This window comes from Phacochoerus africanus, chromosome 10, assembly GCF_016906955.1.
Source record: "Phacochoerus africanus isolate WHEZ1 chromosome 10, ROS_Pafr_v1, whole genome shotgun sequence".
In the NCBI taxonomy this organism is placed as follows: domain Eukaryota; kingdom Metazoa; phylum Chordata; class Mammalia; order Artiodactyla; family Suidae; genus Phacochoerus; species Phacochoerus africanus.
Window position 1 is genome coordinate 136,091,111 of NC_062553.1, and position 23,976 is coordinate 136,115,086.

General features: G+C 45.8%; 1 long non-coding RNA gene across 1 annotated transcript; it reads left to right on the plus strand.

Moving 5' to 3' along the window:
* Window positions 1-11,685: 11,685 nt before the first annotated feature.
* LOC125137743 (uncharacterized) lies at window positions 11,686-16,159 on the plus strand. Its single transcript, XR_007137498.1, has 3 exons — window positions 11,686-13,852; window positions 14,160-14,289; window positions 15,725-16,159. It is a non-coding gene; the product is annotated as an uncharacterized LOC125137743 (long non-coding RNA).
* The last annotated feature ends 7,817 nt before the right edge of the window (window positions 16,160-23,976 follow it).

The window sequence follows — 23,976 nt, forward strand, 5'->3', positions numbered from 1 at the left end:
AGCCTTCTAAAGAACCCTTCGGATGGATCCCTTCCTCTTCATGCTTGCTTCTCCAGACCTTCTTTGGAATCGCATCAATTCGGGGTTGGACCGCTGGAGAAATCTCCTTCCATATCTTCAGCCTTGCTCCCCTGCGCCTCCCGCCACCTCAGAAGCAAAACTCACATCACCGCAAGCCGGGTCTTCCTAAAATGTGAATCCGGCATGTCATTCTTTTGTTTGTTTTTACGTTAAGTATCTCTTTAAATTTTTTTTTTATTGGGGTATAGTTGATTTACAGCACTGCGTTGGGTTCAGGAAGAGCAGAGTGAATCAGCCATTCTTTTCTGGTTGTCACAGACTATCGAGTAGGTTGTCCTGTGCCCTGCAGTAGGTTCTCATTACCCCTGTGTTTTGGATGGTGGTGTGTGTGTGCTGATCCCACCCTCCCCGTTTATCCCTGCCCGCCGTGGTTTCCCCTTTGGTAACCCGAAGTTTGGTTTCAAAATCTATGAGTTTGTTTCTGTTTTATAAATAATTTTTTATGTCGTTTTTATTGGAGTCCACATATAAATGATATCATGTATGTGTCTTTCTTTGTCTGACTTCACTTAGTATGAGAATCTCTAGGTCCATCCATGTTGCTGCAAAGGGCATTATTTCATTCTTTTTCATGGCCAAGTAATACACATATACACCCCTTTTTCTTTATCCATTCCTCTGTCAATGGACATTTAGCATTTAGTCGCTTCCATGCCTTGGCTATTGTAAATGGTGCGGCAATGGCATGTCATTCTTACAAAGGAAAAAAATCCTTAGAAATTCTGCACCATTCAGTAAATTCCATAAATAATAATTTGATAAATAAATTCCAGCTGCTCTGTGAAGCATTGAAGCCTCGCCATCCTGGCCTCTGGCCTTCAGCTTCAAGGAGCACCCTCTGGGCTCCACACTTCCTGGTCCAGTGATGGTCAACGGACTGGATGCCTCCACCCCAAATATTTCCCACTTCCATGACTTCAGCCACGCCTCTTCCTTCTCTTAAACTAGATCAGTCCTTGCTCCTCTTGCTTCGGGTGGTAAACTCTCGCTCATCCTTCAAGACTCAACCTTGGCATCTTCTCTTTGAGGATGTCTTCCACGATTTCTTCCACCAGAGCTTCCCGTCTATTTTGAGGTTGCCCCCCTGCTCCGGTGTAAACTCCAAATCCTGTGAAGTGGCATCCCAGCCTCGAACGCAGTACCGGCACCTGGTAAATGCTTATAAATGTTTGAGGGCCAGATCCGTGCGTCTGGGACAGAGGTTGAATTTCGAAAACACCAGGTGGGTGGCCAGACCTAGCGGTGTGTAGGTGACAAGTTGCTGGATGGAGCATCCGTGGGATGAGCACTCCCTTTAGAGGGAGGCGGAAGGCTGGGCACCAGGTATGTTTTGGGTCTTTGCCAAATCTCTGAGAGCTGCTTGGGCCCACCCAGGCTGGTCACCGGAGCTGGGAGGGATACTGTGAACTTCACGTCATCGGGCGAGTGGAAGGTGCAGGTGAAGGTGGGACACGGAACGAGGTGTGGCTGAGCGCCGCAGAAGCGCCCAGGAGCGCTGGCGCGGTCTGGCTCGGGAGGGATCGACCGGCTGCCGTGTTCTTCCTCCTCCTCCTCGCCTTCTTCCCCTTCCTTTCACACTCTTCCCTTTCCTTTACTTCCCTTTTCATTTCTCTTTTTTCATCTTCCTCTTCCTCTTTCCTTTAGTTTTGGCAGACACATTACGTTTTGTATCCCAAATAAGCATTTACTAGTAGCGGTATAGAGAAAAAAGGGAAAAATCTGTAGAAGTGCAAAATAAACTTGGGTTTAAAAGGAGGGTTGAAATTAAAGAGATGACAAGTAAAGTGGTTCATTCATTAAGCTGTATAGTCACGGGCTTTAAAAATCAACTGTAAATCAAGCCCTTGCCTCATGTGAGGCAGACTCTGCCTTGGTGCATAAATCTAGTGACATTATCGCTGCTCACGTAAAGTGCAAGTTCAAGATGCTGGATTATGAGCCCAAGCAGGAAAATGTATAGTGTTAGGTGATATGGCTCCATGCTTCATCTCCCTCGGCCCCTGTCAGTCATGCATGTGATGTTGAGTTTCTTTGGTCAGGTACGGATCAGAATTTGCATAAAGTATTTATGACTTCTTGGGAATAGTTCGTAAAGCTAAAGCCTAATGCTAAATTTCAGAGCATTTGTATCAGGTAAAACCACCACTGCTAGGATAAAACCACAGCAGGATTTTCCTGCTGTTGAATTTATGGTGTTCTTGCTTGGAGGATTTATTTTCTGTGTTTAGTTTAAAATATGTGCACCAGCCAGGGCATCATTTCTGCTCTTTAGTCATAGTTTCTGCTACCATGAACCTTTGACCTGCATTAGAATAACCCGAGGGGCTTGCTTTGGTGCAGATTCGTGGATGCTCCTGCTGAAATCTACAAATCAGAGAACCAGAGAGTGGGTGCTGGGGCTCTCCGGTTTGTGTTCAAGCCATCAGGGCCATTTCCTGTGCACGCCACACAGAACGTGCTGATTGCGCATCGTGCAAGTGATGCTTAGTGTCCGGCTAGCATAGACCGAAGTGATGAAACATCACGTCAGCTCTCAATCATGTTGAATGGAAAGTGTGGTTTGTTGGCAGAAACTGTTGCATCTGAGTCACAAATTATCGCTGGTACCATTCATGCCATATAGATGCCAAATCTGGGGACCTAGCAATAGCCATAGGCTCCTGGGTGGCCATGGGAAGCCATTCCCTGCTGAGATGATAAAGCAATGGCTTGAACAGTGCCCATGACCCTGGAAGGGCCCCTGCCGGAGGGTCTTAACCACAATTGTATTTGGCTGCCTGACTCATGCATGGAAGGTTTTTTTTAATAGAGTCGAATCCTGACCTTGAACAAAACTGCACAGGGAAGCAGTCTGTTTTGTAGGCTATGAATTGCATCCAAGCCACAGCCAAATTTATCTGCTGCTCAGTACAGCTCCTGAGCCTTCATCTAGCTTGCCCTTCTGGCACTGCAGGGAAGCAGGTCTGCAGTAAAGCTTCAGGGCCAGGTGCATGGGCACCCGGCCTGGCATATCTGAGCGCATGGAGCAGGATATCACATGATCCCTCTCGGTGGCATTCAGCCCATTCCATGATATCCTGGAAGTATTTAAACATACTTTCCTGCTCTCATCCAGGAAAATGAGTTCAAATTCTCTCTCCTAAAAACCTAGAGCATCACTATATCTTTCTGTCTCCATCACTGTAATTCCTAATAAAGTTTGTCATTGAAAACGTGCCTCCGTCATACTCAATGGAAGCATTACTGTCCGCAGTATTCACGCATGACATCTTGGGGAAGGACCTTGGATTTTTTCTAAGAACTTTTCAGGCTACCCTGTCATCAGGGAGTGTGTGGACTTAACACTGCTAATTCTAAACATAGTAGCTTCCCTGTTTTTGTGGGAAAAAGAGACATTAAAGCAGACTTATTCTATAGCTAATTCTTTTTTTTTTTATTTTCCCACTGTACAGCAAGGGGGTCAGGTTATCCTTACATGTATACATTACAATTACATTTTTCCCCCAGCCTTTCTTCTGTTGCAACATGAGTATCTAGACAAAGTTCTCAATGCTATTCAGCAGGATCTCCTTGTAAATCTAGTCTAAGTTGTGTCTGATGAGCCCAAGCTCCCGATCCCTCCCACTCCCTCCCCCTCCCATCAGGCAGCCACAAGTCTCTTCTCCAAGTCCATGATTTTCTTTTCTGAGGAGATGTTCATTTGTGCTGGATATTAGATTCCAGTTATAAGTGATATCATATGGTATTTGTCTTTGTCTTTCTGGCTCATTTCACTCAGGATGAGATTCTCTAGCTCCATCCATGTTGCTGCAAATGGCATGATGTCATTCTTTTTTATGGCTGAGTAGTATTCCATTGAGTATATATACCACCTCTTCCGAATCCAATCCTCTGTCGATGGACATTTGGGTTGTTTCCATGTCTTGGCTATTGTGAAGAGTGCTGCAGTGAACATGCGGGTGCACGTGTCTCTTTTAAGTAGAGTTTTGTCCGGATAGATGCCCAAGAGTGGGATTGCGGGGTCATATGGAAGTTCTATGTATAGATTTCTAAGGTATCTCCAAACTGTTCTCCATAGTGGCTGTACCAGTTTACATTCCCACCAACAGTGTAGGAGGGTTCCCTTTTCTCCACAGCCCCTCCAGCACTTGTTATTTGTGGATTTATTAATGATGGCCATTCTGTCTGGTGTGAGGTGATATCTCATGGTAGTTTTGATTTGCATTTCTCTTATAACCAGTGATGTTGAGCATTTTTTCATGTGTTTGTTGGCCATCTGTATATCTTCTTTGGAGAAATGTCTATTCAGGTCTTTTGCCCATTTTTCCATTGATTGATTGGCCTTTTTTGCTGTTGGGTTGTATAAGTTGTTTATATATTCTAGAGATTAAGCCCTTGTCGGTTGCATCATTTGAAACTATTTTCTCCCATTCTGTAAGTTGTCTTTTTGTTTTCTTTTGGGTTTCCTTTGCTGTGCAAAAGCTTTTCAGTTTGATGAGGTCCCATGGGTTTATTTTTGCTCTAATTTCTATTGCTTTGGGAGACCGACCTGAGAAAATATTCATGATGTTGATGTCAGAGAGTATTTTGCTTATGTTCTCTTCTAGGAGTTTGATGGTGTCCTGTCGTATATTTAAGTCTTTCAGCCATTTTGAGTGTATTTTTGTGCATGGTGTGAGGGTGTGTTCTAGTTTCATTGCTTTGCATGCAGCTGTCCAGGTTTCCCAGCAATTCTTGCTGAATAGACTTTCTTTTTCCCATTTGATGTTCTTGCCTCCCTTGTTAAAGATTAATTGACCATAGGTGTCAGGGTTTATTTCCGGATTCTCTATTCTGTTCCATTGGTCTGTCTGTCTGTTTTGATACCAGTACCACACTGTTTTGATGACTGTGGCTTTGTAGTATTTCTTGAAGTCTGGGAGAGTTATGCCTCCTGCTTGGTTTTTGTTTCTCAGGATTGTATAGCTAATTCTTGATGATACTTGTTGACAAACCATTACCTGTAATTTGAAATTCTGAAAAGCTTTAACAATCCTAATCTCCCCTCCCCCATAAGTTTGATACAGATTATTTGGTGGAAATGCTGGATCTAAGCTGTAATGAGTTAACTTCTAATCTTTATTTAACCCATTTAATGTGGATTCTTATGTATTTTGCTGCAGACCTATTCATAGAAGGTGCTGCCCAGATCCTGTTTAGTGTGTTACCTAAAATACGGTTGCAGCATAAAATCTGAAAAATTCTGAAATCTGAAATGCATTTAGCCTCAAGGGGTTCAGATAAGGGAATGTAAACCTGTCTCAAGAAGAGGAGGGAGGGGTGTGAATAACACAATAACGGAGAAGCGCAGCAGTCCTTAAATGTAGCTTTCCCCTCCGTTGATGCCCTGAGAGAAGATCGCACATCTCCTTCTGTGGAACTCACGCAGGCCCACGTGCTTGATTTTCTCTGGCAAATAAAATGTGAGCAGAAGAGAAGAGGCATTTCCAGGCAAAGCTTGAAGAGCCAGCCTGTAGCTCTCCATTCTCTCTCTTCTTTGCCACGAGCTCGGCAATGTTCCAGATGAAGCTGGGGTCCCTCCGCTTGGATCCCCAATAATCCTGGCATGGAGCTGGGGCCGATCTGCGCTGGAGAGGTCATGAGAATGAGAAAGAAACCTTTGCTGCTGAAGCCTCTGCAGTTTCACTGGTGTCTTCGCCGACATGCAAAATCAGCGCCCTCTGGGAAGGAGCTGTCCATTCATGGACCGTCTGTGGCTACTGACACAGCTATGACCAGTGGTCAGTGTCCTCTGGGGCTGCAGTCCCACTGTACAGAAACACAGTCAAGAAGTCAGGCCACAGTGCGCTGTCTCCTCCATCCCAGAGCTGGCTTTCGTGTCTGGGCCCAAACACATGCTTGGGTATTAATGCACGTTTTTTCTTACTTCATTGGATTTAACAAATTGCCCAATTCCTGCATGCTAAAATAAACACCACAGAGATTTATAAAGAAAAAGTTCATTCTTTCTTCCTCTCTCTCCTTCCAATGGTGTGTATCCTTCTGTACCTTTTTATGTGCCAGGCATATATAGAGACAGATACATAGGTCATTTTTAATATTACCCTACCGTGAACATGACTCTGCCAAGTCATCTATGCTATTCACTTATTAGCCCTAACTAGACAATTAATTCTTTTCGACAGTGATAGCTCCTTTTACTGAATGTGTACCATGGCCAAATCATTCTTGTAAACACTTTGTGGATCCTGTGACATAGGTACTGTTACAGTATTTTCCGTCCGGGAAAACTGAGGCCCGGATAAACAGAGTTGTTTGTGAGAGTAACGCAGATTGGGATGCGCTGAGGTGAGCAAACCAGGCAGGCTGATGCTGCACTCCATGCTTTACCCTCCAAGCTTCTGTCCTTGCATAATGTCCAGGAATGAATGGACTCTCATTTGCTCCAGCATTTCCCTGTTGATGGAGATGGAGGTGATTTCCTTTCTTTCCTCTTTGTGTTTTGCTACGCCAATAATGGCGAAATGAATAACTCTGAAATACACACTAATTCTTTCTTTCTTTCTTTTTTTTTCCTGTTGAAAGAGCCCTGTGTTAATTTCTTCCTGTGCCTAATTTGGGAGAACACCACCAAGACAGGCGCTCTCAGTCCTGATTAGGCAGGAGGTCCTGGTTATCATAATCAGATTCCAATGCCAGTTAGAAATTCTTGCTTCACCAGCTCCCCTGAACCCTCCACATATCTCTCTAGTCCAGGGCAGAGTGGAGAGGCCCGTTGAGGTCGATGCACCTTACATTTAGAAGCAGGAGGAAGTGAACTGGAAGGGATTCTCTTCTCCTAGATGTGTCAGATGCAATCACACAGCTTAGACTTACGAAGTGGAGTGAAATATTTGTCTTGATTGCTCACTGATTAAGAATACACTCTAATGCACAATCTTGACAGACATCTAGGGCAGCTGCCCTTACTTTAAGAATCTGGGTCAGGGGTGTCCAACTTCTTCTGTTTTAGCAGTCTCATTTCATTAAAGGATTATGCAAGGAAACCTCAGTTGGGTTTGTGCAGTTGGTTGCTTCATCTTCGGTGTTTACTATTGCAGGAGCCCCAGCACTTGCCAGTGTTACTGTCTGTCGGTTTGTAACGTCTTCTTTGTTGTTGTCCAGCATGGAGTTTGGAAAAGCAATTAGCTGGCAATCTTATGGAAGGCGAACACACCACATGAAGAGTGGACATATAATTTCACACTAATAGAAGATACTTGGGATAAGATGTTAGACAAAACTCCACGTGTTGGAGATGCCTAAAAATGGGGTTTTGCAAAAACCTGAAAGTTATTTAAATGAAAATGGTTACAAATCTCAAGAGGTAGGTTTTAACATTTAATCTTGAAGCACTGCAGGGTTTATCAATAGATTGCAACAATGGGCTATTACAGGAAAATTGGACAGAGAAACACATTTGGTTATTTTAAGTTAAATTGTCCGGTGAAATGCAGAAGGAAAAGTCATAGCGTAAATTGGGAGATCTTGTGTTTGCGGCTGGATGGTGTATTTTCGTATGGGGTAGGGGTGGGTAAGCATGTGATCTCCTTAAAAAATGTTTTTTAGTATAGCGTAGGCTTTAAAGTAACCAGTTGTTAGTCTATGTTTCAAAGAAGTGCATTCCAAAATCTTAAAAATTGGTGACTGCATATGTAAGAACTGCTGCTTTCAAGAGCAAAACATCCCGTCATCTCTGCCCTGAAATGCCAATGTGTCTTTCTCGCCTCAGCAGCCGTCTCTGTTTCTGTTCATTTACGGGCATTTAAATCGAAAGCCTCACCCTTAAGCATGTGTGATGCTGGCCTTAACCCCCCCCCTTTTTTAGGGCTGCATTGTGGCATATGGAGGTTCCCAGGCTAGGGGTCGGATCGGAGCTGTAGCTGCCCGCCTGCACCACAGCCACAGCAACACGAGACCCGAGCCACGTCTTCGACCTACACCACAAGCTCACGGCAACGCCGGATCCTTAACCCACTGAGCGAGGCCAGGGATCAAACCCACGTCCTCATTGATGCTAGCTAGTCATGCTCGTTAACCGCTGAGCCATGACGGGAACTCCATCAATGCATTCTTTACTCCATTTATGCAGGGATGGGAAATCTTACAGATACTTTGACCGACACACCTGATTCCGGAGGGCGGCTATGCTCACCACTCTACCACCAAGGCACACAGCCCACGTTATCTTGAATACCACCATTTTCACCAGCCAGGGCCTGTTTCTACATCCACGGTGCTGAGATGCTGCTCATTTCACCAAAGGAACTCTCTTTCTGAAATTCTTGATACTCATTAGCAAAGGCGCGGGTGAGGACCAAGAAACCTATACCCGAAGTCTCTCTGGTGTCTGGGATTTCACACCATGAATGTGGGTTCCTGATTCAGACAACTGGCTGCCCCGGGGTAAAAGCTGAAACCACCTAACACACACATGATCTATGCTGAGGATTTTTAAGCAAATCGTGGGAGTTCCCATTGTGGCTCAGTGGAAATGAATCCTACTAGAATCCATGAGGATGTGGGTTTGATCCCTCGCCCTGCTCAGTCGGTTAAGGATCCAGCATTGCTGGGACTGTGGTGTAGGCTGGCAGCTGCAGCTCCAATTCCACCCCAGCCTGGGCACTTCCATAGGCCACACATGTGGCCCTAAAAAAAAAAAAAAAGGAAATTGTGGAGATTTATGGAGGTGGACCTGTGCCAGCCCTTGCACTCAGCTCCTCTCCGTCTTAATCCTGTTCTTCTGTGTTCATTTAGATTAGCCTTTGACCACATACTTACTCTCATTTCTAGCTCAGCTCCTGCCCCAGTTTCACGCATGATGGCAGTTCCCTCTTTATACCCAAGCATATGAAAACTATGGTGACTTGTTTTGAGTGATCGTTTAGATTGCTTTATTTCCTATTGCTGTTGTGCCAATAAATGCAGTAAGTTTTCACCTGAATGATTTAAAGCTCTGCCGAAAGAGGGGAAAAAGGACAAACGCTCCCCTTGGTGTGAAATGAGTGCCTCCCACCTTAGCCCTTTGGGCTCTGCTTCCTTCTACCTGTAAAGTCAGGGATTTGGACCAGAATGGCAACGCCTTCCTTGTGAGCTGTGAGAATCTGGGATGGTCTGTCGGAGCAGCTGCACCTTAGGCTAAGGCTGCAGCAGCCTGCGAGGCGAAGCTGTGGGACAGGGCCTGCTGCCGTGGGTCTGGGTCTTTCCCCTATGATGGGGAGTCTGAGGGCTGCACACATCGCTGCTTGATGATCCAGCCGGATCCGCTCCTGTCATGACCCGTGTGCGTGTGTATGGCGATGGTGCCAAGCCACTGCCATAGGTGAGGCTCCCTTTAGACCAGGAAGGACAGCGAAAGGGGAAGCCATGGGATTCAACTCCCTGCCTTCGGCTTTTATGCAGTCATTGATCAAAAAAACATGAAGAGCAGGGCACGTCTTCCCATCTTTGCTTTTCAGCTGAGTTCTGCTCCTTCAGCAGGCTGCATAATTTTTTCCAAGGCAGCCAAGCCCCTTTGCCTCTGAATATCCAGGGTTGTCTTTGAAGGAACAATGGGCTGCTGCTGATGTCTGTGTTTAATTTCAATTTAAATGTTATTTTAGAAGAGGCTTTTGTTTCGATGTCTGTTCAGTCTTTAGTGGTAGAGTTATTCCTCATTGCACAGAAGTTCCACAGCCTGAAACCTGGAAGAGGAATTTATAGAGATAAGTATTTATTCAATATATGGTGCCCGTTGGCTGAATTAAGGAAGGTGCTCCCTTGGCTGGTACTCTAATGGAAGGACTCTCTCTTTGTTCATTTGTCGCTATCTTCTCTGTTGTTTTTTCTCTCTGCTCTCTCTCCTTAGTTCTCTTCCTTTTGCTCATCTCTAGAAGGGAGCAGCTTAGCCCATGTGCTTGGGAACTTCCTGAGCCCCTAGAAAATGTGGGGAGAGAGGATTCACAGAAACTGCTCCTTTCACAGCTCGGCTTCTTTTCCCCCCCTGGATAGTTGAGTTCCAACTCTTTGCTTTTTCTTTAAGTGACCAAGCCATCAGGTCAAGCAAAGAAAATGAACTAAGGACACTTACAGTCATATTTCGATTATTCCTTTTTTTTTTCTTTTTGATTTTTAGGGTCATACCTGCGGCACGTGGAAGTTCCCAAACTAGAGGTCGAATTGGAGGAGCTACAGCTGCAACACGGGATCCGAGCAACGCGGGATCCGAGCCACCTCTGTGACCTACACCACAGCTCACTGCAACAGTGGATCCTTAACCCACTGAGTGAAGCAAGGATCGAACCCACATCCTTATGGGTATTAGTTGGGTTCGTTTCTGCTGAGCCACGGGGCAACTCCTGGTTATTCTTAATTAATCAGAAAGTAAATATTTAAGGATGTAATGTTGTTAATAGTCTTACTTATCAAGCGTGATTTTTATTATGTTTTAAGCCGAACTTCCTTTCCACCTCATCCTTTGGAGCAATAATACCCCTTTCCTGACCTCTCCTCGCTGAGCCTAAGCAAGCCTCACGACCTCATGATCTTCACCGAAGTTCACGTTTGGTCCACTCTGCCGCCGGGTTCTGTGTTCTGGTAGTTGGACGGCTTCACCAGTTACCTCGCTCTCTAGCTCAAGTGGGGTTTGGCCGGCGGGCACGCAGGCAGGGATTAGAGGGGGAGAGGAGACGGAGGCCTGTGTGTTTATCACCCCTGCCTTCCCTTTGTGGGGCCCATCACATTGGCTCATCCTGGACTATCTTACACTTTCTGCAAAATGTCCCTCCCCGAACACCCTCTTTGTGTCCAAATTCCAGCCAGCCCCTTGCCCCACAGCTGATGGGTATTAACAGGGACCCCTGATACCAACTCCGCACCATCCCTGGAGGTGCCCTGCCCCCTGCCCACCCCACCGTAGACAGGCCCCGTGTTGACTTTCCTCACGGTGTGAGGTTGGAAGGTGCCGCCTGTTTCTTGCTGGAGCCCGGATGGCTGGACTCACCCAGGGAACGCGCACATCACCGGGGGAGGTGCCGTCACGCTGGTCCTCTGTGTGGCAGCAGATGCATCTAGGCTCCAACATACCCCGTCACTTGCTGACTCAACGTGGAGGTGATTTAGCCACTCTGAGCTCTGGTTTTCTCTTATTTCATTATTATTATTTTTCCTCTTTACAGCCACACCTGCAGCATATGGAGGTTCCCAGGCTAGGGGTCGAATTGGAGCTGTAGCCGCTGGCCTACGCCACAGCCGCAGCAACGCGGGATCCCAGCCACGTCTGCGACCTAAACCACAGCTCATGGCAACGCCAGGTCCTGAACCCACTGAACGAGGCCAGGGATTGAACCCACATCCTCAGGGACACCATGCAGATTTTTAACCGGCTAAGTCATGATGGGAACTCCAGTTTTCTCTTAAAGTGGGGATACTATTACCTACTTCATCAGCATATGTGTGAGTACTCTTATATAACTGTATATTTAATATCTATATTAAATTGTAATAAATATATATTATAACTATATAGCATATATATAGTTATAGATGCAATATCACCATCTGCAACACTCTATAACATAACAACAATATATCACCACAATAATATGTACAGCAGCACACACCATGTTTCAGGTTCCCTCAATTTGTCCCGAGTCCCTTCCTCACTGGCCAGGCCCCGCCGTTACAAAGCGCTCACTTTGTTTCCTTGTGTTGATGATCTTTGTGCTTCAAGTTATGGGGACCTTGCCTTCCCCCATGCGCCGCAAATTCCTACGTAACTAAATGACAGTTCGCTTCCCACGGGTGGTCCTGGCTGCTCTGAACTCGTCCCTCACGTCTGTGCAACTTGCAGACGACTCCTCTTCGGACGGCGAGTGCCGGGCCAGGGGGTCCTTGGCGAAGTGAGGCTCCTTCGCTTGCGTCTTAACCCTGAGCGGTGGCGGCTTTCTGCGCAGGTGCTGTAGGCATCACTGAGGAATCCCACTGCTTTACAGGATAGCTGCTTTTCTGTTTCTGCTTTCTTTAAACAATATCTCTAAAATGTGATGAGAACCCTGGCTAAACCCAGAGAATTGTTGCAAGGATTAGCTAATTGATTATTTTAAATGCTTTGAAACTGACGGAGGGTTTAGTAACAAGGACAGGCTGAATACTTTTTGCAGGCTTGACGGGAGTCCACAGTGTATCAAACGATGCTTCCAGTTTGCTTTAGTATCTATAGCAGGACTTGCTTGTTGTATAACATGTCACGTTAAAATGTGTTATGTATGCTGTGGCATTTAACACATGACCTAGGGAGATGCTTTACCATAAAGAGAGGTGTTTGCAAGATATACAGCGCTTTCGTCAAGTGGAATTGCAGTTACTGAAACCACTGGGGTTTTTCGGACTCAAGAGAAGTCCTGTGAACACAACCCAGTAACATTTGTTATCTAAGGGCCCGCCGTGTATGGAGGCTGGATTGGTCACCACGGCTCCTCGGAGAGGAGACAGATACACACACAGTCAGAGCCCTTTGATAGCAGGTGATGGGGCTGAAATGGACAGATACACAAGGTCAGAGTAACAACAGCAGCAACAAAATCAGCTGGTAATTAGCTCCGTCTGGGGGACATCCAGGTATGTCCATCAGGGAAGAGAGGCTCGAGTTGCTCTTTAAGGGTAAGAGAAGTTTGTCACATCATAAAGGCGTGAAGGGCTTTTCAGACAGAGGGAACAGCCCAAGAAAATCTCTTCTCTCTTCTGTCTGTCCCCGTGTCATTCAAGTATCTTTAAGAGCCTCTACTTCTCTGTCTAACTCTGTACTGTTTTTTGCTCATACTAGGTACTCAGTACTTGTAAATGGATAGAAGTGGGTGATAGGATGATAGGCAGCGATTTCAATTTTATTCATGTTCTTTATTCTTATAAGTTTTCTGTAACAGATATACCTTTATTTTATAATTAGAATATTCTCAAGTATTCAGGGAATGGTCCTCAGAGTCCACGGCTGCACTGGAGTTGAATGTCGTCAGAGGTTCATGAACTTTGGGCAAAATGGGAGTCGTTGTTGACCTGGTGAGGCAAAGGCTTGAGACTGCGGGCGCATCCCTGGCAGTGAAGCTGGGATGATAGGCTGGGGCTCAGAACTTTGGCCTTCATGTTCTGGACCACGAGGAACCGCTGACTTTATCAGGCAGGAAGTCTGTGTTCAGAGTCCCCCAGCAACACTGCAGAGCACGAACTGGCTGCAGGAGAGACCAGAGGGAAGGGACCAGCGGTGTCCCTTTAGAATCCAGGTAGCTGTGTATTGAAGGTTCTCTTTTTGGGTAGCGTTGGAGAGAAGATGATGCATTTGGTTTTGATAGGAGGCGTTTGGAGTGTCTGCGGGATGGTCTGTAGGAAGGCCAGCAAGTATTTGAAACTGCCCATGGGAAGGAATCCGTGTGTAGAACAACGCTGACCCTAGAGGCCTTGGAGAACCCCCTGGACTGTGGTCACAAAGGCAACAGAAGAACAAAAGCAGATAGTGCTGAAAAATCACGAGGGGGCTAAAAGGAAGAGGAGGTTGAGAGGAGCAAGTATCTGGTCAGGAAGTAGATTCATTTCCTTTCTCCAGACATTCCTCTTCCTCCTTGCCTTCAGGTTTGTGCTTAAAAGACATCTCTGCAAAGATGCCTTCCCAGGCCACCTGCCTGAAACAGCACCCTTCATGCGGTGTCAAAATGCGAGTTTTATTATTATCATCCAGACATCAGGAGGATTGCCAATGAAGGTATACGGTGATTGCCTTTGGAAAGTAGTTTGTCATTCACAGCTTCCAGGAGGAGGGGACGTGCCTGCCATGCAGGCCCACGTGGGGGAATCCCCAGGGCCAGTCAGGAGGCAGAGGGAGGGGGGCACACGGGCAAGGGCCTCTGCTGTGGTTTCCATGGCAAGGAACAGGGAAGGCAGGATAAGCAGGCCTGGGATGGGCTGGTTGGAATACAAACCCTGCCGTCATAACCATTTTGACGTGTGCAGTTCAGTGGCATCTAATACATTCACAGTGTTGTACAACCAGGGCCTTCATCCACCCCCAGGACTCTTCATCTTCCCAAGCGGAAGCTCTGCGTTCATCAAACACGAATTCCCCAGTCCCTTCCCCCCAGCGCCTGGCCACCACCGTTCTGCTCTCTGTCTCCAGGATCTTGACTGCTCCAAGTGCTTGATGTAAGTGCAGCCATGCAGTACTTCTCTTTTTTGTGACTTAGCCTCAAGGTTCGTCCATGTTGTAGTGTGTGTCAGCTGCCAAAAAGGTTTGGGAGGCAAGGGACAGGATTTTCAAGACTGCCCAGGACCAGTGCTGATCTGATGCCCATGTCTGGGCATGGTGCCTTTTGCACAGGTTTGGAGTCCTGTTAGCAAGGAGGCAAGAAAGGACGTGGACGTTGTGAAGGTAACTGCCGTGTCTTCCACAGGGGTTTTGACTGTTGACTTCTTTCCATAGAGACAGGGATACTGGGACCTTGGCATAGTTACACATTTTTCCTCTTGGAAGAAGAGTAAGCGTTTGCTTCACTGTTCTGTGTGGCATCTAGTGAGTTGGTTTTTTGGGGCTTAAAACCCTGAGCTACTGAGGGGAACCCTGTTTACTTCCGTGGCGGGGTCTACCCCTTTAGCCTCAAGGAGTGATTCACACAGAAAGCATTAGAAACATGGCCTGATTTCTTCCTGAATGACTTCGAATTGGCTTAGTGTCTAAGCTTTGCAACCGCTAGGCCTTCTGTCGTGCATACGCACCTCATCACGGAGACGGATGCCTTTCCTGGGCTGGCGAGGCAGGGAAGCACATCGTTACGTCCTCACTGCACCGACACGCCGAATAAGCACCTTGCTGTTTATTGACTTGGAAACCTTCTGTCTTGGGTTTAAGATCCAGTTGAACAGGATGGAGATGGCTGAGGATCATATAAGATTTCCCTAAAAAGAAAGAAGATGATACAGATTCCATGGTCTGGATGACCCAAGGTCGAACCCATATCCAGCTACTCCCCAGATATTTGCACGTGGAAGAAATAGATTCACTAAAACTGGAAGGAAAGAAGAAATGGACAAAACATCCTGAAGAGTTGAGATGCAGGAACGGAGAGGGGACCCTGCCTGGGTGGCTGTGGGAGGAAGAGTCCACTCTGAAGATGGACAAGTACTATGGGCCTTGACGCAGGCATTTTATTTACTTATTTATTTCTTTTTCAGGGCCACACCCACGGCATATGGAGCTTCCCAGGCTAGGGGTCCAACCGGAGCTGCAGCTGCCGGCCTGCACCACAGCCACTGCAATGTGGGATCTCAGCCGCTTCTGGGACCTTCACTGCAGCTCACGGCAACGCTGGTTCCTTAACCCACGGAATGAGGCCAGGGATCGAACGCACATCCTGATGAAGACTCGTCAGGGTCGTTACTGCTGAGCCACGGCAGGAACTCCCTCCATGTCTGCACTGATTGCCACTTGCCTCTTCACCTCTCCTTTCTCTGCTTCCCCGAGTCACAGCGATGCCGAGCCTCCACTCCTGGTCCCGTGACCGCCCTCTCTAGTAAGTTTGCGGGGGAGAGTCTTCCTTTTGTGCACATAGAGCCCAGTAAGTTGTACCATGTTTTACTGCAGGTCCTGAATGGGTCCTAAAGAAGGAACTGAATCGAGAACTTCTTACCTTCTCCTTTGAAAGATGCCCCCAGAAGTGGATGGCGTCTCCCTGCGATCAGAGACTTGGCAGGGCTGATTCTGACTGCGGTCATCCTCGATAAATATGTACGTGCATGCGGCGGTTTTCTAGGCAGTGGACAGAGAAAGAGTCCTAGACCTGTCTTCTGGATACTTACATTTCTGGAAGAATAAAGTGTCAAATAATCGATGAGAGTGACTGTTTTAGTTCTTGTTTGCAATGCACACACATTCTTACTATTTTCAAGAGGGAGACAGATGTGTCTGCAGTGACAACCTCCGAAGGCCTTGCTTCTCACTCAGAGCCCTCAGCTTAAGAAATCAACCCATCCACAGAGTTCCCACTGTGGCTCAGCATGTTAAGAACCCAACGTTGTCTCTCTGAGGATAGTCCCATCCCTGGCCTTGCTCAGTGGGTTAAGGATCTGCCATTCCCACAAGCTGCTGGCGTGGGTCACAGATGCGGCTCAGATCCAGTGTTGCCGTGGCTGGGACCTAGGCCGGCATCTGCAGCTCTGATTCAACTCCTAGCCCGGGAACTTCCGTATGCCACAGTCATGGCTGTCAAGAGCAAACAGAAAAGAAATCAGCCAATCCAAAGATGTGTCTGTTTTGATATCTTAAGAACTCTCAGCTGTTAAAAGTAGAGACTCACTTTCCCTAATGAAACTCTCTTTCAGAATTTGTATGGTGCTCTCTCTGTTGCTTCTGTAATTCAATAATAAAATAATGCTTAAAAATAAAACGCAGAATTAAAGCTTGCTTATATATTCTCATAAGGGCTTTTCCACGTGGATAAATGAAAATAAATGCATCTTTTGAGGGTCTGGAGGCGGTCGTGGGTGAGGGCGAAGCCTTCAGAGCAAGTCCACTCACATTCCCGTGCAGTCTAGACCTGCTGACCAGGCGCGTGATTGGCTGCTCTTGAATGTCCCAGCCTTTCTCGATTAGGCCACCTCCTTCTTCTCCAGGTTCTTCCTGGTGTCCCCAAAGGAGTTGCTTCCAGAATCTCTCCTGTACAGTTTACTGCTTCATGGCATGAATATGTGCTGGATACTCACAGACTTGAATGTCAAGGTTCTCTGAACCTGCAGGGGGCCCTGGACGTCTCTGAAGATATTCAAGAATCCCCAGATTTGCAAACACCTCTGTAGCATATAATCCCCCACGACATGGGTATTCTTTTTTTCCCCTCACCTCTGGTGTTCAGAAGTTCGTGGGCTGAGGACTGGACCTGCGCCACAGCAGCGACCTGAGCTGCTGCAGTGATAACACAGGATCCTTAACCTTCCACACCACAAGGGAACTCCAGAATGAGTGTTTTCCCCACTGGCTGCAGCCGTCGCTGCCGTAGCTTCAGGATCCTCCTCCCCGTTTTCACGCAGAGCGTGTTGTGAGCCTTTCCAGGTCCAGATCCAAGCTGATCCCCGAAGTCGACGTCCTACCCTTGAGTGTCAAAACGGCCGAGGGAACTCAAGCCTCATCCCGGTACCTCCGGGGAGTTCCCAGGGAATGTTAAACCATGCTCCGCGTGCTGCAGGCGTCTTTCATTCACCTCCCAGCATTTGCTCGGATGCTGTCAGAGGACGCCTTGGCCACCCCGTGTCAGTTCTGCTGCCTTTGTGGCAGTGTTCCTGTTGCCGCCTGTCCTGAGGGTGGCCCCTACGTGGCTGACGCCCACCGCAGGCACTTCTGAAGCTGTTACCCGTGTTGCGGATGCCAGCCAGTACCCGTGCCCAGGGTGCCCGGATGCCAAGCCTGATAAGGGGCGGGGAGGGCTACAGTTGGTACACGGAGTGCTGGCTCCCAGGCCACAGCTGTCAGCACTCCCGCTGAGGTGCCTTGTCTCAGAGATTATAATTGTGTTGTTTCCCTTCTTTTTTTCTGTGTTCTATTTTTAAAATGATTTTTATTTTTTCCATTGTACCTGGTTTACAGTGTTCCGTCAATTTTCTACTGTTCAGTAAGGTGGCCCAGTCACACACACACACACACACATATATATATATATATATATATACATTCTTTTACTCACATTTTCCTCCATCATGTCCCATCATAAGTGACTAGAAGTGTTTTTCTCCTCCCCAGGCACCCTTCCTTCCTCACCAAGCCCACATACAAAATAATTCAAGATAGAAGGAGAGTCAGAAACCCTTGTAGCGTAAAAATGTAAAAGAGAAATATTAAGAAGTGGTCAGTGTAGGCAAGGTGACCGGTCTGGTAGTCTCTATAATTATTGTATTTGTAATATAACAAACTTGGGGAGCTTATTGCTTCTGCAGTTTTAAGGAGCGATTGTATTCATGCTGAATTCTAAAGCCAGCATGTTAAAGTAAAGACACTAGACAAAGCCACGCTTGAAATCCCTTCAGCTGCTCATCAACTAAGTATACGCGGCCATACTCACCTGCCACAGTGAGGACGGGCAGGCCATCTTTCCCTGAATCTCGCAGAGCTGATTTTTCCAACAAAACATTGTTTCTTTTACCACCTGCTAAAAATAGTTGACTTGGGGCTGGGGCCCTGTTGGATCGGAAATGTACATCTTGAAATAGCATAGTCTTGCAGTTCCCTCTGTGGCTCAGCAGGTTAAGAACCCGACAGATTGAACCAGGTTGCAGGTTCGATCCCTGGCCTTACTCAGTGGGTTAAGGATCCAGCATTGCCACAAGCTGCCCGGTAGGTTGCACATGTGGCTCGGATCTGGTGTTGCCATGGCTGTGGCATAGGCCAGCCGCTGCAGCTCCAAATCTACCCCTAGCCCAGGAATGTCCAGAGGCTGAGTGTGGCTGCAAAAAGAAAAAAAAAAAAAGGTGGCAGAGTTGGGATCTGAACTCAAGTAGTCTGGCTCTGGGGGTCCTGCTCTTAACTGCTTTGCTCTACGCGTTTAACCATGACTCTGCACCATTTAAATGACCTTTTCTCTCCTCCTCTTTACTTGAAGAGGGTGGAATTTGCCAATTTGATGTTTTTAATGGTGTGACTTCATTATGCTTTCTTGCTGTAGCAAAAATTCAAATTATACTGAAAGGCATAAACTATATAAAGGGGTGATGCCCCGTGTTCTCACCCTTGTAGAACAAATGGTAATGACTTGGGCATTTTCCCCAGGGTTTCTTTTATGCATGCACCCACACACATATTTTGTTTTTATTTTTTTTTGACGTACGCTTTAATTTCCTTTTTCACTCATCAGTGTCATAGATCTCTTTCTATGTCAGAAAATAGAGTTCTACTTCCTCTTTTTAAAGCGCTACTTTAGCAAGCACAGATTATTTCGCTCCACGAATAAACTGTAATTTACCATTGCACAGTCCCTTACTGATAGACAGTCAGGTTTAAAAGCTTTGTTGCCAAGTTTTTACTGTTATAAATTCTGTGGCAAGCATGCTCATTTGTTCTCCCAGTATTTTGCAGATTTATTGTTTTGTTTCAAATCTTTAGTCCACATGGAATTTATTTTGTGCAGGAGGTGAGGTGAGGATGACAGCGATTTCCTGGCTTTTCCTCATTCAAATGATCACCCACCTGAAGAGATTCAGTCTCCAGGCTCCCGAGTAGACACGTTGCATCTGTTGTAGAAACTACACCGAACATTGTAAGAAGGAGAATCCCCACGGCGGAAGGCAGTAGGTGGTATGTGTTGGGGAGAGGCCGCCGAAACCGCAGGCTCCAATGTGGACCAGAGGCAGGAACTCCGCTTTCAGGTTGGAGTGCTGCATTTTAATGAGCAATATGACTCCCAAATGTTTAGCTGCAGCAGTGGGGGGATTAGAGACTCCTGCTTGCTCATCATAATTCAGAACCTGCACATCAGAGTGTCTAATTAGATCTTCTCACTTTTGAAAGGTCAGCCAATAAAATTGTCATGTTGTGTCATTCAAGGTCTGGAAGTTACTCTGCTGTGAGCTTAATGGATTTTTTTTTTTTTAAGTTAAACATTGCCAGTGCATGTCTGGTGTCTCCTGGCAAGCTTTGCTAGCCTACGATTTTGGCAGGCCATCGTGCAAAGGATCTCTGAAATCTTTTTAGCCACTTAGAACAATTGGTGTCCTTTGTATTGTTTTTCTTAATCACTTTGGACACTGTTAGAGAGAGCCTTCAGATCTTAAGCTGTTTTTCCTACTTGTAAGGAAAACAGCATTCAATTCAGTCTTTGTTTTGGGTCTTGGACTGTGTGATTGAATATTACTTTCAATTAATTTCCATGGGGGGAAAATCCCCCAATAAGATGTGCTCTTCTGGAAATGTTATCATCCTACAGAAATTAACGGAGCCAGATTTTCTCAATTCTATAACTTGGTTATAAGAGAAGAAAGTTAGGGAGCTATCTTAATTCTTTTAAGCTACTAGCATCTTAATTAGAATTCTGTATGAGGTGACAGGTTCAGAGGGAAAAACACTGAATTATGGGCAAGCCTTGCATATGACAGTTGCTGGCGTCTCGCTCCGCTTACCCTGCCTCTTCTAGTGGGGCTACCTCCTGGGTTCATCAGGCCTCACGCAGCTTTCTCTGTGCTCGGAGCTACTGGGCTTTTAGCCTGAGGATCTGAGACTAGACGGAGGGGCTGTTCAGAGCTGAAAGTGGCCATCACTCCCACATCAGTTAAAGTAGGGTTAGACCAGCCTCGGCGAGAGGATGAAGAATCCTTGTCACCGCCAACAACGGTATTTTCCAAAGAGCAGGGCTGCGTCAGAATCAACGGCTGCTTCATCACAATGCTGCGTGGTGGAGTCCATCCCAGAATCGGAATCTCTGGTGGTAGAGCTCAGGGATCTGTTTTAAACAAGCCTCCTGTGCTATTTATTTTTGCATTGAAGTTTGAGAACCTATGATTTATAACGTTACTTCTGTGGGAAAAATGGGCTCCTGCCTCCACCCAATCGCTTCAAAGTGTACTTTGGGAATTTAGTGCGTGGGTACATTGGGGCTTGCCTGTGTGTGAAATCAGTGGTCAGTCACACTTAAAACAGTGTGCACAAAATACCACACAATACACAAATAATACAAAATACTACACAATAACACAAATATACTACACAAAATAATAGTGTACAGTGAAAATAGTGTAAAGCTAACAGCTGGTGAGCAGATGATGGCTCTGGGTAGTCAGGTTAATTAGGTTCTTAGGTGTGGAGCTGAGGGTTGCTCAAAGAGAATTCCTGGAAGAATTAAAGTACACCACGGATGTTCAGCCGGAAGGTGAAGCTGCAAAAACGCATAAACATCTGTACCCAGATGTCAGCTGGCTGCTCTGACACTTGAGCTTTTGATCAGATGGCTCACAGCCTTTTTCTACATCCCCTGGACTGTCCAGGACCTTTCCCAAGCTGTCTGCAAATCCTGGGGGACTTAGCATTCCAGGATTACTTTTGCGAGATGCGTTTTTTATTTTTTTGTATTCTCTGCCTCTTCCGATGGTCCTGTATCTCCGTTGAGTGTAGAAACCCCTTCTTTTTGATTCCTCCATCAGCGAAGAGTTATTTCATGAAGCAGAGGGTTGTGGGATGGAAGGGCAGGAGCACACCGCCACATCACACATCCCAGATTCCCACTTGCAGTCGGCGTCCTTGTCCTTCAAAGTATTTTTGGCTGCACCCTCACGGAGTCTCTCCTCACTGGCCCAGCCGCTTCATGTCCTATCCCGGTCCCTCTCTGTCTTGCTGGCTCCTCTCTCTCCTTTGTCTCAGCTCTGATTCTTGGCTTGCTCTCACAATTCCAGAGTCTTCTCACTCTTTTATTCAGAAAACATCAAACCTCTCATGCCCCTCGCTCCCAAACTCACCCCAGGACAACCTTTGCATATCCAGCCCTGGCCAAGGTGCTTGACTGAGCATAAGGGCCAGCCAGCCTTTTCTTCAACAGAATCCATCCTCCTTAGAATACAGTTTGGGGATTAAATAGAATTTCCCCAAGATCTATTATGTATTTCTTCTGTGGAAAAATGAATTCTGTCTAGGCTCTCCGGAATGCTTAAGAGCCGAGAAGACATCTTTTCTTTCTACATCATTAAAGAATCCTTTTTGTTAGGGGAATGCTCATCCGGAAAAAGTGAGGCAGGATGTTTATGGGTTTTAAACAGGCAGGTGCACATGAGCGGGCTCCCGTTAGTTCGCCTCGTCGGTCCTTACAAGGCTTCTGCTGACCTGTTCAGGACTAGATCATCTCCATTTGTTGCCGAATAAACTCAAGCAGAATTATTTCCCACTTGCCAGCAAAAAAAGAGTGCTGCCAGTGCCAGGCGAGTGGCATCTGCAAGGCCACTCAGGGCATCCTGTGTCATCAATCATATCTTGAGAATAAAGCAGCGGAGTTGAATTTTCCAAAGGGTGTGCTGTCTTGCCCTCTTATCTTTTGTGTATCTGAGAGCTTTCCGCTTTGCTTGAAATGGAAAGTCATTTCCCAGACAAGAGATCATTTTATTTAGTGCTCTTATTTTCTTGGTAAGTATTCTGAATTTTTTCCCTATTAATTTCTATTTTTATGCACTGTGATTCTCAATTGGTGAGAAAATTAGGATCTCATAATCTCTTTTCCTTGTACTTGCTGAATGATTAGCCTCATTTGCTGTGTGAGTTCCACTCCACGGCTGTGAAATGACGACTCTCCCTGACTCTGGCTAAGCATGTCGGCTTGATGGCTTTGACCTTTTCCACGAAAACAAGGGAGATGAAAAGATGTGACATGTGTGTAAATTGTCACTCAGATGGGGTATTTTGGCTAGCGGCTGGAAGTACATGCTTTGCTAAACTCCCAGAAGGCACCAGTGAAATGTTTTGTGTTTGGGGTTTTCTAAGGCATTTGAAAGTCTTGTGAGTTTTAAGCCGTGAGAAAAAAATCCTGATTGGCTATTAAATGCAAACACTAAATTTATATCCTGAATCTCAAGCTGTGTGAATACGTGCATTAAAGATTCCCAAGGAAAACCCTGTTCTCAAGTGGTGCGGTTAAATTCACTTCGTCTGTGCTCTGATAAGTATTACTTCCACTGCACTTAATTGAGATAACTGACAAATTTAGATTCACAACATTTCAGTGACTCTAAGGGCTGTATAAATATCTCACCAAATCCATTTAAATGGTATTCTGGATTTGGTCAGGGGTCTCACTGTAGTAATTTGCAGGTGTGACCGATATTAACTTATAAATTTCCCATGACTGGTCCTTTGTTGATTTCAGGCTTCCCCCCTGTTTGGTAATGATGGTTCAGCAAGCATATTTCACCTTCCTTCTCTGCAGGCCGTTTATTGCTTTGAGATATGCCTCTGTGTGTGTGTGTGTGTGTGTGTGCGCGCGCGCACGAGTGAGCATGTTTTTAATAGTAGTGCATGAGACAGTATTTCCCACTAGAGCATATGCATATGAGCTTGTGGAGCGCTTTCTTACTGGACATATTTCTCTCTTCATTTGTCTGTGCTTTTTGTTGAGGGGACTTGGATGATGTTTGACTGGGTAAGTGATGACAGAACAATAAGGATGGGGTAGAAGCAGCCACAGGCTCCACCTGCTTGTGCATATCACACTTGGCTAATGATGTTGTGATTTTTAGTGATACCTTCGGGGTGGGTTTGAAGGTCAGTGTGATGACCCTAAGATGTTGCTCTAATGGAGCTGATAAATTTACATATGGGTGGAAATGATTAATTTTTAAAACTCCTTTTCTTTTTCATGACTGAAAATGACCTCATTCCCTGACATTAGAGCATGGTCTTTCTGTCATTTGGTCTTTTTCTCCCCCCATCACTAGAATTTTAAGCCATGTTATATGGGGTTGAATTTCTCACAGGCTTGTTTTTGGCTCATTTCAGAGACTTGGGAAAATAAATTGTGTTACAAACATAGAATTCTATAAGGCAGGACTGCTTGGTTTATGTTATTAGTAATCATTGTCTTCAACTAGCATCTCCGTTTAAATGAATATCCTAAGGGTGTTTCTTACTACTTCAGTTCTATTTGAAACATTTTTTCATTAATTCATTCAAAATATACTTATTTATAACCAGCTTAATTTTTTCAGTTTTACTGAGGTGTGATTGACAAATGAAAATTATATATATTTGGGTTGTGCCGTGTGATGATTTAATATACATATACTTTGTGAAATGATTGCCACAATCAAGTTAATGAACACATCTATCATCTCACATACTTATCATTTTTTATTTTTAAATATTTTTTGCTTTTATGGCTG